Genomic DNA, 12784 nt, shown 5'->3' with positions numbered 1-12784 from the left:
GAGAGGCGGACTCACCACTCGGTAGGATTTTTGTCACTTAGGCGAGTACTGGACTGCAGCTAAGCCCCCGAGTGAGAGGCGGACTCACCACTCGGTAGGATTTTTGTCACTTAGGCGAGTAATGGACTGCAGCTAAGCCCCCGAGTGAGAGGCGGACTCACCACTCGGTAGGATTTTTTTCCTTGACTTTGGCGAAACGAATTCGCAACTAAGGCACCCACTGGGGGATTTTAGAACATGTAAAAAATGAGCAACAATCATTCAGAAGACTGTAAAATATCTTTATCTGGAATTGAATCAATCGGATGGATGCGTAGCGAGGTGGTTGTATGAACGACGTTCCACGAGTAAGGCCGCCTGTACGATTCAGCGATGGCGCTTTACCCTTTTGCATGAAAGGGGTATTTATCCAAGTGGACGTGCTTCTCGACTGATCGGGGTATGTTGACTGCAAGGAAAAACTTGGTGGCACTTGTATGTCTCCCGGAGGAGGTAGACTAGTGGTCTGACATGGACGTGCCATGAAACCCGAGTGACGAGGCTAGTGTGTGGACTGACTCTGCAGAGAGAGGACACTCATTATCCCGGGGGGAAACCAGCACATGCCATCTCTGAGCCCAAGTTTGTGAAACTGACGCCTTGGAGCCTAGGATAGGGCCAAGTGTATCTGTAGAGGAGCGTTGTTTTCACCCTTTTGCTGTCCTGAAGATGACTTTAGGTAATGATTTGGGCGATCGTCCGAGTGGACAGTACTACCCTTATAGATTTCCAGTGGACCGAGCATGTATGGTCAGAAAGATATTCCTGATGTGATCAATGAGTTGATTGAATGGGCGTAACCCCTGAGGGAGGCATGGCCAACGGCTGTGCGTAGCCCCTGAGTGATGCTCGAAAGAGGTAAGCTTGCTACAGAGTGTGATATGAGGTTTGATCATACGAGTAACTTAGTCGTTCCCGTGTTGGGGGTGTAGAGGTAAGGACATGTCCAACTGATGGTGACGTGTGAGGCGGACGAGGGGTGATGATGTGTACAACCGAGTGACGACGCGCGGGGCAGCCAAATGGGGAAGACGTGCACAACCGAGTGGCGACGCACGGAGAGGCCGAGTGGTGAAGACATGCACAACCGAGAGGCGACGCATGGAGCGCCCGAGTGGTGAAGACGTGCACAACCGAGTGGTGTGGTGCGGGACGGCTGAGTGAGGATGTGCGAGCTGGCCGAGTGACATATTGCGTGTCCAGCCAAGTGGCTGAAATGGTCTTCGAATGAGTTAGCCAGATGCTTTCGAAGCTAATGTAACGATGAGGTCGGTGTAGTTTGGTTGTGACACAACAAGACCGGCGTGACAACTGAGTCTGAAGATGGCGTGCAGAGCGTCTGGGTGATTATAAAACTTGTCAAAGTGGCGGATCGAATGCACTTGTTGAAGTGAAGGATCTGACTGGTGATGAAGTACTTGACTACTAAGGAGAGTGTCATTCCAAATGAGATGCAGCCCCCAAGTGCGGCGTAGCCCCCGAGCGTACTACAGGCTTCGACAACGGACATGTCAGAATACGAGAAATATAGTTTTGAATGGATGATTTGCAATTCATCGAGTCGGACTCGGGTAAAGATGACGAGAAGCTTCCGAGTGATGCTCGAAAGAGGGAAACTTGCAAAAGAGTGAAGTGTGTGAAATTATAAAAAGGGACTTATCAGTCTCATGCCTGACGAGGTCTATGTCATTAATATGATGAAGAGGATTCCTCTGAGGGGTTGGCCGAATGTGTTTGAAGCCAATAGGTGACAAGGTCAGTGTTGTGGTGTGCTAGGACTGGTATGGTGACTGAGTTCGAGCAGCGATGAAGTTGGCGCATAGGGCCATTGAATGATCATGTAACTTGTGTAAGAAAAAAAAGGCACAAGCCAACGAAATAATTTCTCGAGGAAATTTGATGTGTGCTGAAATGATTTTTGTAAATAACACCCATAGACACCCACTGGGAGTGCAAGGGGCTTGCTGGTTCAAAACCAATAAGATTCTAAAAGAGTGAAGGATCTAGTCGAACTCGACGAAGTGAAGGATCCAACTGGACATGTTGGAGTGTTGGCTCAAATAAAATGGAAGTGTAGTGTTCCGACTGAGTTGCAGCCCCCGAGGACTGATGCAAACTCGAAATGAAGAACACATGGTGTTCGTGAATGACGTATGCGTTAAAATGGAAGTTGGACTCAGGAGTGAGTACTAAGCAAGTATGTGAAAATAAGAAACCGAGCGAAGGGGCACACTTGGTGGCATGGCCTCCGAGTGAACGTGATTTGTGAATTACGTGATACTCAGGCACGGAGAAATAATAGAATGTAGTGCTAGAATGACTTAGCTGTATGAAGGCGCGCGAGTGGCCGAGTGGTGAAGATGTTTTCAACCGATGGCAATGCGCAGGGTGGCCAAGTGGTTATGAGGTGACCAACCGAGTGGCGACGCGCGGGGCGGCCGAGTGGTGATGAGGTGACCAACTGATGGTGACGCGTGGGGCGACCGAGTGAAGTAGACGCGTCCCGTGGAGTAGCAACGCATGGGGCATCCGAGTGAAGTAGACTCGTCCCGCAGAGCGGCAACGCGCGGGGTGGCCGAGTGAAGTAGACCCGTCCCACGGAGTGGCGATGCGCGGGGCATCCGAGTGAAGTAGACCCGTCCCGCGGAGTGGCGATGCGCGGGGTAGCCGAGTGAAGTAGACCCGTCCCGCGGAGTGGCGACGCGCGGGGCGTCCGAGTGAAGTAGACCCATCCCGCGGAGTGGCGATGCGCGGGGCGTCCAGTGAAGTAGACCCGTTTCGCGGAGTAGCGACGTGTGAGGCGTCCGAGTGAAGTAGATCCGTCCCGCGGAGTGGCGACGCGTGAGGCGTCCGAGTGAAGTAGATCCGTCCCGCGTTGTGGCGATGCGCGAGGCGTCCGAGTGAAGTAGATGCGTCCCGCGGAGTAGCGACGCATGGGGCGTCGGAGTGAAGTAGACTCGTCCCGCTGAGTAGCGATGCGCAGGGTGGCCGAGTGAAGTAGACCCGTCCCGCGGAGTGGCGATGCGCAGGGCATCCGAGTGAAGTAGACCCGTCCCGCGGAGTGGCGACGCGCGAGGCGTCCAAGTGAAGTAGACCCGTCCCGCGGAGTGGTGACGCGCGAGGCGTCCGAGTGAAGTAGATGCGTCCCGCGAAGTGGCGACGCATGGGGCGTCGGAGTGAAGTAGACTCGTCCCGTGGAATGGCGATGCGTGCGGCATCCGAGTGAAGTAGACGTGTCCCGCAGAGTGGCGACGCCCAGGGCGCCCGGCTGATGTAGATGCGTGCCGCGAAGTGACAATGCATGGGGCATCCGGTTGATGTAGACGCGTGACGCGGAGTGACGATGCGCAAGGCGTCCAAGTGATGTAGACGGATCCCGCAGAGCGGCGACGCGCGGGGCGGCCAAGTGATGGAGATGCGTGCCGCAAAGTGACGATGCACGAGGCGTCTGAGTGGCACGTATCCAGCTAAATGACGATGAAGCACGGGCCGACCGAGTGATTGCTGGACCAACACGTCCTTGTCCGACTGTCGCAGTGGTTTGTTAACCATCTGAGTTAATTCGTCCGGGCATGCGTGCGAATTGTTCGAGTGGATGGTCATTCAAGTAAGCTTTAGTCATGTCCAAGTGAACCTAGGTTCGAACAGAAAAGGGACTGTTAAGCAGTTGTACAGTAATTTGAGAACTAAACTTTAAATGATCAGAGAGGAGAAGGTCCTTAATCCTCTGTCGAGTGGCTGGGGATTACGACAAGCCGGGTGGCTGTGCGTGGAGGTTCGACGACGGCCTCACAGACGAAGTCGGACACGACGACGAGGCGGATGGCGCCGGTGGCTGTTCGTTAGCCGGCCGAGTGAAAAGGTGAATCGGTCGAGTGAACCTCAGCCGAGCTACGATCCGGTCGCCAGGCCATCAGCCGAGTGGAATAAATGATGAGTCGGTCGGGCTGCGTTGTTCGTCTCAGCAAGCCTGCAAGTTAGCAAGTACTCGTACATCCACGAATATTTTTTGCTGTACCAGCACTTCCCTGCAAGTTAGCAAGTATAGCCAACGTAGCCACCGAGTTAAGGCATGCATGCATGCACTAATTAACCAGCGCTAAGCCTGGTTGTAATGGGTAGTATCATAAGTTAGTATCATGCATATGATACTAGTGTATGATACTACCTCCCTAATGCATAGTATCATATGATAGTGTCATAGATGACTTTATTTATTGCCATGCATGACACATACTAGTGTAGCATTTATTATGATTCGGTATCATAATATGATACTCAACCCTCTCTTACTTTATTTAATTCTATGCCATCTCATCAAAGTTGCCTAGTTGGCATGCATGATACTATCTATGATACTCTCATTACAACCAGCCTAAAGCAACGCACTTGTGGCCGCAATATTAGGTAGTAACTGACGTTGTAAATCCTCACCAATTGACCGCTTAATGAGGTGATTACCTTGACAAAAGCGGAGTCAACGGGGTTGCCTATTGGTGGGAGTCGTCCTTACGTTTCCTTTTTATTCTGCATGCAGTTAATGGATCATGGAAGTGGTCACGTTATGCATGCACTTACGTGGGGGTTTACGAGGCCTTGACTCTTTTGATCCCGAACGGCCATCGGTTGCAGGTTGTGGGTCGTGGCTGTTTAGGTGCCACTGCAGCGCGCCTCCGCCGTGGAGACCGTCGCTGGTGATTGGCGCCGGAGGAAAGAGCGATGCGGGCCTATGCCACGTCGGGCCTGCGTCTCCACCGCGGAGGCCGAGGACACGAGGCGGAGTCGGCAGCCGTGCGTGGGGGCTCAACGACAAGGTTGAAGACGACGATGAAGCGGATGACGCCAGCGCCCGTGCATGACGACGACGAGGCGGACGGAGCCGGCGGCCACGCGTGGAGGCTCAACGACGATGTCGCAGATGAGGTTCAATCGGTTGTGCGGAGGTCGGAGATAACGACGACGCGGACGGCGCCCGTGGCCACGCACGCACTCACTTTACCGAGGTTGGAGACGACGACGGGGCGGGCAGAGCCGGTGGCCGCGCATGCACTCGGCTGTATCGAGGTTGGAGACGACGACGGGGCGGGCGGCGCCGGTGGCCGCGCACGCACTCGGCTGTACCGAGGTTGGAGACGACGACTGGGCGGACAGCACCAGTGGCCGCGCACGCACTCGGCTGTACCGAGGATGGAGAAGATGACGGGGCGGACGGCGCCGGTGGCCGTGCGCAGAGGTGCAGCCGATTTCTTGTAAGTGTTTGGATTGATGCATGTTTCCTTCAGCAGGAATCGATCTGCCGTCGGTGGTTGTAAAATAACCATCTGCATCATGGCTCGATAGACGCCATGCCTCACGGTGGGCGCCAACTGTCGTGGGAACGATTCCGACAATAATAAGGTATAGGGTAACGGAGCATGATCTATCGAGATGCATATGGGTGACATGGTGGTTTTAGCGAGTTCGGGCCTCTCACGATGGAGATAACAATCCTATGTCTCGTGCTCCGGAGAGGCTTTGTTTTATCTGGGTATATATCCGTAGATTACAATGTGTGTGTGAGAGAGAGGAACGGATCCCCATGCCTAAGCTAAGTCCCGAGACTAATGGTGAAGAGAGAGAGAGGTGGAAGAAAAGAGAGCCCCAAGTCTAGTGGTGGGGGGTGGCTTATATAGAGTGCGCCACCCCCTCACCTCCTATGTTACAAAATGGGGCATGAATGCCATAATACATGGCCACTACAAAACCGTCATGCTGACTATTGGTCTTCGCATATCCGAGTGAGTTATACGGCCGAGTGGAATGAGCTCGTCGAGTGGAGTGTCGTGCTTCGAGTGGTCGTTGCCGTCCGAGTGACTTTCAAGTTGCAGTACATCTGAACGGCGATCTGGCCCAGGGGCCCAATACAAAGTGTACGGTGTCCATGGGTAGGGTCTTTAGGTCAGGCCTGTTACCCTACCCCTAATACATGTCCTCATCAAGGGTGGCGGCGAAGCTAGGAGATGTCCGACATGGATCAGGAAGAAGAGAGGAGAGGAGCAAGTGGAGTCGGGTAGGTCGGATGAGGGGGATTCGGTGCAATTTTTGTTGGAGTTGGGTTGTCAGGTCCAACGTGGCGGACGCCCCTGTCGCACTCGGCCGCCCCAGATTTGGGCTGGATATGATGGGTGTCGGTCAGCCAGGAAGTTTGAGGCCGATTTGAGGCGCCCATTTGGGTCGCCTTTTTTGCCTAGTCGTTGACCGGGTCGTCCGCCTGGTCATTTGAGGTAGGTTTGAGGCGTCCGGCTGTAGATGCTCTAACAAACTGATAACAACATCTCCAACGCCTGCCTGGTCATAGTATTTTACCGTCCATGATATGGGAGCCGGCCATCCAACACTTATTTCAAACATTCGCTCGGAATATAAACAAATTCAGACATGCAAACACGATGGAATTTATGCAAAGAGACATAAGTTCGAAATAATTTACATAAACCAGACGATATTTCATCCGATCAACTAAAATTTAAGAAAAAAGTTTACTAATTTGTAGCGGAGGGTGACCTCGTACGCCTAGCCAGGTTGGCCACCTTCGTCGTCATCCATGCCTTCATCATTGTAGTGGTCCTTCCAGCGGTGTAGCACGCAGGGGCGCGGCAGCCCTGCTAGGTCATCGCCTGGCGCTCTCCGTGGTGGTCATTGACTGGTCACGGGCCCAAGCCTCTGTGAGGATCTAGGTCGACGTGGCGTCAGACTTCACGAAGGCCGTCAGGCATGCTGCGTTGCGTCATTCCCTTTGCGCCCCCATCCTAGCCGCCCTCTCCTCCGCCGACATGATGCTCCGCGATGAGGAGCTGCGGCCACCAAGGTAGTGGGGGAGGTACACATGTTCCTTGGCAATTTCCGGCCCACTCCCTCCTTCACGACCTTGTTGTGCCAGACATGGCGCGGGGGCGACGCCGACTCGTCGATATGAGTGTACTGGTTGTGCGTTGGAGACGCTGGCTCCTCCTTCATGCGTTGTACGATTTGAACATTGTGGTTGCGCAAGTGGGGGTGCTGTTGGCTCCGCCTTGACACAGGCTGGAGACGGCGAGTGCGGAGCCAGGCCGCGGTACTAAGTAACCACTCAAGCATCATGATGCGGCTTGAACTACATCGGTATTTCCCCAAAGAGGAAGGGATAATGCAGCACAACAACGGTAGGTATTTTCCTTAGTGATGGGACCAAGGTTATCGAACCAGTAGGAGAACCAAGCAACACTACGTAAACGGTACCTGCACACAAAGAACAAATACTTGCAACCTGACGTGTTAAAGGGGTTGTCAATCCCTTTCGGGTAACGGTGCCAGAAATTGGCGAGTTGACAGGAGATTAATTGTAGTAAATTGATAGATGCAAATAAAAGCAAATAAAATTCAGTGAGGTATTTTTGTGTTTTTGGATTAGTAGATCTTAAAATAAAAGCAAATAAAAATAGATCTCGAAGGCAAATATGATTAAGAAGAGACCCGAGGGCCGTTGATTTCACTAGTGGCTTCTCTCGAGAAAAATAGCATACAGTGGGTAAACAAATTACTATTGGGCAATTGATAGAACTTCAAATAATCATGACGATATCAAGGCAATGATCATTATATAGGAATCACGTCCAAGATTAGTAGACTGACTCCTGCCTGCATCTACTACTATTACTCCACACATCGACCGATATCCAGCATGCATCTAGTGTATTAAGTTCATGGAGAAATGGAGTAATGCAATAAACGATGACATGATGTAGACAAGATCTATTTATGTAGAAATAGACCCCATTTTGTTATACTTAATAGCAACGATACATACATGTCGGTTCCCCTTCTGTCACTGGGATCAAGCACCATAAGATCCATCACAAAACACCTCTTTCCATGGCAAGAAAAATCGATCTAGTCGGCCTAAACCAAAGATTCGAAGAAAAAATACGAGACTACAAGTAATCATGCATATAAAAGATCAAAAGACTCAAATAACTTTCATGGATAAAAACATAGATCTGATCATAAACTCAAAGTTCATCGGATCCCAATGATCACATCGCAGAAAGAGCTACATCAAATAGATCTCCAAGAGACCATTGTATTGAGAATCAAAAGAGAGAGAGAAAGACATCTAACTACTAACTACGGACCCGTAGGTCTACAATGAACTACTCACGCATCATCGGAGATGCACCAATGAGGATGATGAACCCCTCCGTGATGGTGTCTAGATTGGATCTGGTGGTTCTAGAACTTGCGGCGGCTGGAATTAGTTTTTCGTCGACCTCCCTAGGATTTATGGAATATTGGGGTATTTATAGAGCAAAGAGGGTGCATGAGGCGACCGAGGTGGGCACAACCCACCTGGGCACGCCTGGGCCCCCAGGCGCGCCCTGGTGGGTTATGCTCCCCTGGGAGCTCCCCTTAGGTACTTCCTTGGCCCAACAGGTGTCTTCTGGTCCACAGAAATTTCACAAAAAGATTTGCTGCACTTGGACTCCATTTGATATTGATTTCCTGTGATGTAAAAAACAAGAAGAAAACAACAACTGGCACTTGGCACTATATCAATAGGTTAGTCCCAAAAAATGATATAAAGTTGCTATAAAATGATTGTAAAACATCCAAGAATGATAGTATAACAACATGGAACAATAAAAAATTATAGATGCATTGGAGACGTATCACATCACTTGCAAAAAATCGCTTAAGCATGACCTCCATTTGCGGCTGATACTCCTCGACCATCGTCCCCGCCTCCGCGAGGAGGCACGGCGGCTGCTGCGGCTCCTGCTCCTCCTCTTCATCGGATGAGATGATGATATCATCTTTCTTGAAGGATCCTGACGAGTCAAAATTATGTGATTGTTTTGATGGTCATTTTGTGCCTACATGGTAGGCTTTGTGGAATTTTATCACGTTCGCGCACCTCTTTATGTCGGTATTCCACAGGTAACGCATTTTGGAGCAAATATTTTTTTATGGGAGGAATCCCAAGAAATGGTAGTGAAATCACGTATTTAATGTGATAATCGTCTACCATAAAAGAATTGAGCAAAGAGGCCAAAGGAGGAGTCACCGCGGCGCTTCCATAGCCAAAGACGGCATTCCATAGGAGCGCACCAACTCGTATGGGCGGTCGTATGAAGCGCCAGTGTTGACCCCTCAGCACTACTTCCACAACGTGAAATTGGATCGGGGATCAGACGTGCAGAGACGCCAAAAACTCATCTAGAAGGCAGAACCCTAGCCTCCAGAGATCATCCGTAGGAGGAGGTTGCAATCTTCGCCACCAAGCACAAGGGAGACTACAACATCAGCACCACTATCATCATCATCATCATCTCCACTGTCATCATCATCATCATCATCCACATCCATCTCACTGTAACATCAGGAGCCTGGTGGATCGTCTTGTGTGTTACGTTTGTGATTCATTCATGTTTACCATCCACACCCTCATGATGTTTGTTGACTCCATGTGTGAGTAGACCCCTAGTTCTCGGGGATATGAATGAACCTTGGTATGTATAGAATCTAAATTGTTACAATGGATATGATCCTCTATTAAATGCTTAGTTTAATAAACTCTGTGAATGTTGCGAAGGGGCTCCACTCAGTATTACCACTGAAAGGCCGATACGCTCCAACGTATCTATAATTTTTTATTGTTCCACGCTATTATATTATCTGTTTTGGATGTTTTATATACATTTATATGTTATTTTATATGATTTTTGGGACTAACCTATTAACCTAGAGCCCAGTGCCAGTTTTTGTTTTTTCCTTGTTTTTGAGTTTTACAGAAAAGGAATACCAAACGGAGTCCAATTGACCTGCCAATTTTTGAGGATTTTTTATGGACCAGAAGAAGCTCCCGAAGCAAAAGAGTTGGGCCAGAAGAGTCCCGAGTCATCCACGAGGGTGGAAGGCGCGCCCTACCCCCCTGGGTGTGCCCCTACCTCATGGCTGACTCGGAGACCCCCCTGACGTGAAACTGACGCCAAAAATTCCTATAAATACAGAAACCCCCGAAAAGAAACCTAGATTGGGAGTTCCGCCACCACAAGCCTGTGTAGCCACCAAAAACCAATCGGGACCCTGTTCCGGCACCCTGCCGGAGGGGGGATCCATCACCGGTGGCCATCTTCATCATCCCGACGCTCTCCATGACGAGGAGGGAGTAGTTCACCCTCGGGGCTGAGGGTATGTACCAATAGCTATGTGTTTGATCTCTCTCTCTCATGTTCTTGATTTGGCACGATCTTGATGTACTGCAAGCTTTGCTATTATAGCTGGATCATATGATGTTTCTCCCCCTCTACTTTATTGTAATGGATTGAGTTTTCCCTTTGAAGTTATCTTATCGGATTGAGTCTTTAAGGATTTGAGAACACTTGATGTATGTCTTGCATGTGCTTATCTGTGGTGACAGTGGGATATTCACGTGATCTACTTGATGTATGTTTTGGTGATCAACTTGCGGGTTCTGTGACCTTGTGAACTTATACATAGGGGTTGGCACACGTTTTTGTCTTAACTCTCCGGTAGAAACTTTGGTGCACTCTTTGAAGTTCTTTGTGTTGGTTTGAATAGATGAATCTGCGATTGTGTGATGCATATAGTATAATCAGACCCGCAGATACTTGAGGTGACATTGGAGTATCTAGGTTACATTAGGGTTTTGGTTGATTTGTGTCTTAAGGTATTATTTTACTATGAACTCTAGGGCTGTTTGTGACACTTATAGGAATTGCCCAATAGATTGATCGGAAAGAATAACTTTGAGGTGGTTTCGTACCCTACAATAATCTCTTCGTTTGTTCTCCGATATTAGTGACTTTGGAGTGACTCTTTGTTGCATGTTGAGGGATTGTTATATGATCCAATTATGTTATCATTGTTGAGAGAACTTGCACTAGTGAAAGTATGAACCCTAGGCCTTGTTTCCTAGCATTGCAATACCGTTTTGCTCACTTTTGTTACTAGTTACCTTGCTATTTTTATGTTTTCAGGCTACAAAAATCTAGATCTACCATCCATATTGCACTTATATCACCATCTCTTCGCCGAACTAGTGCACCTATACAATTTACCATTGCATTGGGTGTGTTGGGGACACAAGAGACTCTTTGTTATTTTAGTTGCAGGGTTGTTTGAGAGGGTCCATCTTCATCCTACGCCTCCCATGGATTGATAAACCTTATGTCATCAACTTGAGGGAAATTTGCTACTGTCCTACAAACCTCTGCACTTGGAGGGCCAACAACGTCTACAAGAAGAAGGTTGTGTAGTAGACATCAAAGGACATGAAGTGTATCACTATTACTGTAAAGGTTAGGATGCCAAGGTAATTCGAGGTGATAGTAGAAGTGTTTACTCCTAGCCTAGGGGACTTATGGAGAAACCTTAGAGAGGTCGCGTCCACGGGGTAACCCTTAATTAACTTAGTTGTAACCTGCAGAGGGAGACTACAATAATGGCGTGCGTGGCACGAAGTCTACCTGGAGTAGAACATGTTCTGTACCTGGCTCCGCCTAGCATAATCGTCAAGAGTGGCTCAAGTATCCAGACCATACTATGCTAATGCATATGTTGCGTTAGAAACATGCGAGTGGGAATTACAGACTCCCTGAGAATGCCTTACTCCACTGCTAGCTCCACTAGCTACTCGTGCAACTATTTCCTACTCCCTCTGTCCCAAAATTCTTGTCTTAGATATGTCTAAATATGGATGTATCTAGTTAAGTTTTAGTGTTAGATACATCCATATCTAGACAAATCTAAGACAAGAATTTTGGTACGGAGGGAGTATTACTTTTTATGCAATTTAATTTTAGCTTGTTCTACACCAAAACAATTATTTATTTCCGCCCTCACTTTGTCTAGAGTCAACAATTACTTGCAGACACAAATCCATAATTCACTACAAGAGTCAACGCCTAATTCCCGTGCTCCATGTGGGATCAATACTCTTACTTCGAAAAGGCTACAACTAAATCATGTGCACTTGCAGGCCATCAGAGTTGACCGCCATGGAGGTTTGATAGCCCCGGAGATCGACGACGGTGGCACCATGATCCGGATCCAGAGCCACCACTTGGTCTAATAAGGATCCAGAAGGAAGGGCGTTTTGAGAAAATAATGTTATAGTTTGGGAAATAAAATAAAATTAGAGCTCTATTAAGGATATTTTGGAAGAACTAAAGTTGTTTTCTTTAATTCAAAATACTTGTGTTTTCTATGAAATTTATAGACACCCGAAAGGACACGAACATATACATGTCAATAAGGCGGTGTACTAGTATGGAGGATACAAATGATCGACGAGTGCCTTTTATGCAATTGTCCCTACCCTAGCCGACGCATTTGTATCCTCTATACTACTACACCGTGCAACAGTCCAGTCTACGGCGACAGTCTGTGTCCACCGTCACTTCCGACCATCATGTAGCGTTCAACATCGACCTTGCGGACAACACATTCATGAAGTCGCGGGCGTAGTTGCCGACAGTTGTCCGTTCACAGATGTCATCTTCCTCGCGTCCTCGGTGCCTGATACATCCATTTTGTATCATGCTTTCCTACTATTGTTTACAGTGTTTTTATTCATTATAACACCTTATGGAGTAATTCTAATGCCCTTTCTCTCATAATATGCAAGGTTTACACAAAGAGGGAGAATGTCGGCAGCTAGAACTCTGGAACAGAAAAAGCTATGTCAAAGATGCCTATTCTGTAAATC

The sequence above is a fragment of the Triticum dicoccoides genome, chromosome 4B (genome assembly GCF_002162155.2).
Source record: "Triticum dicoccoides isolate Atlit2015 ecotype Zavitan chromosome 4B, WEW_v2.0, whole genome shotgun sequence".
Classification (NCBI taxonomy): Eukaryota; Viridiplantae; Streptophyta; class Magnoliopsida; order Poales; family Poaceae; genus Triticum; species Triticum dicoccoides.
This window is presented reverse-complemented; position numbering follows the sequence as displayed.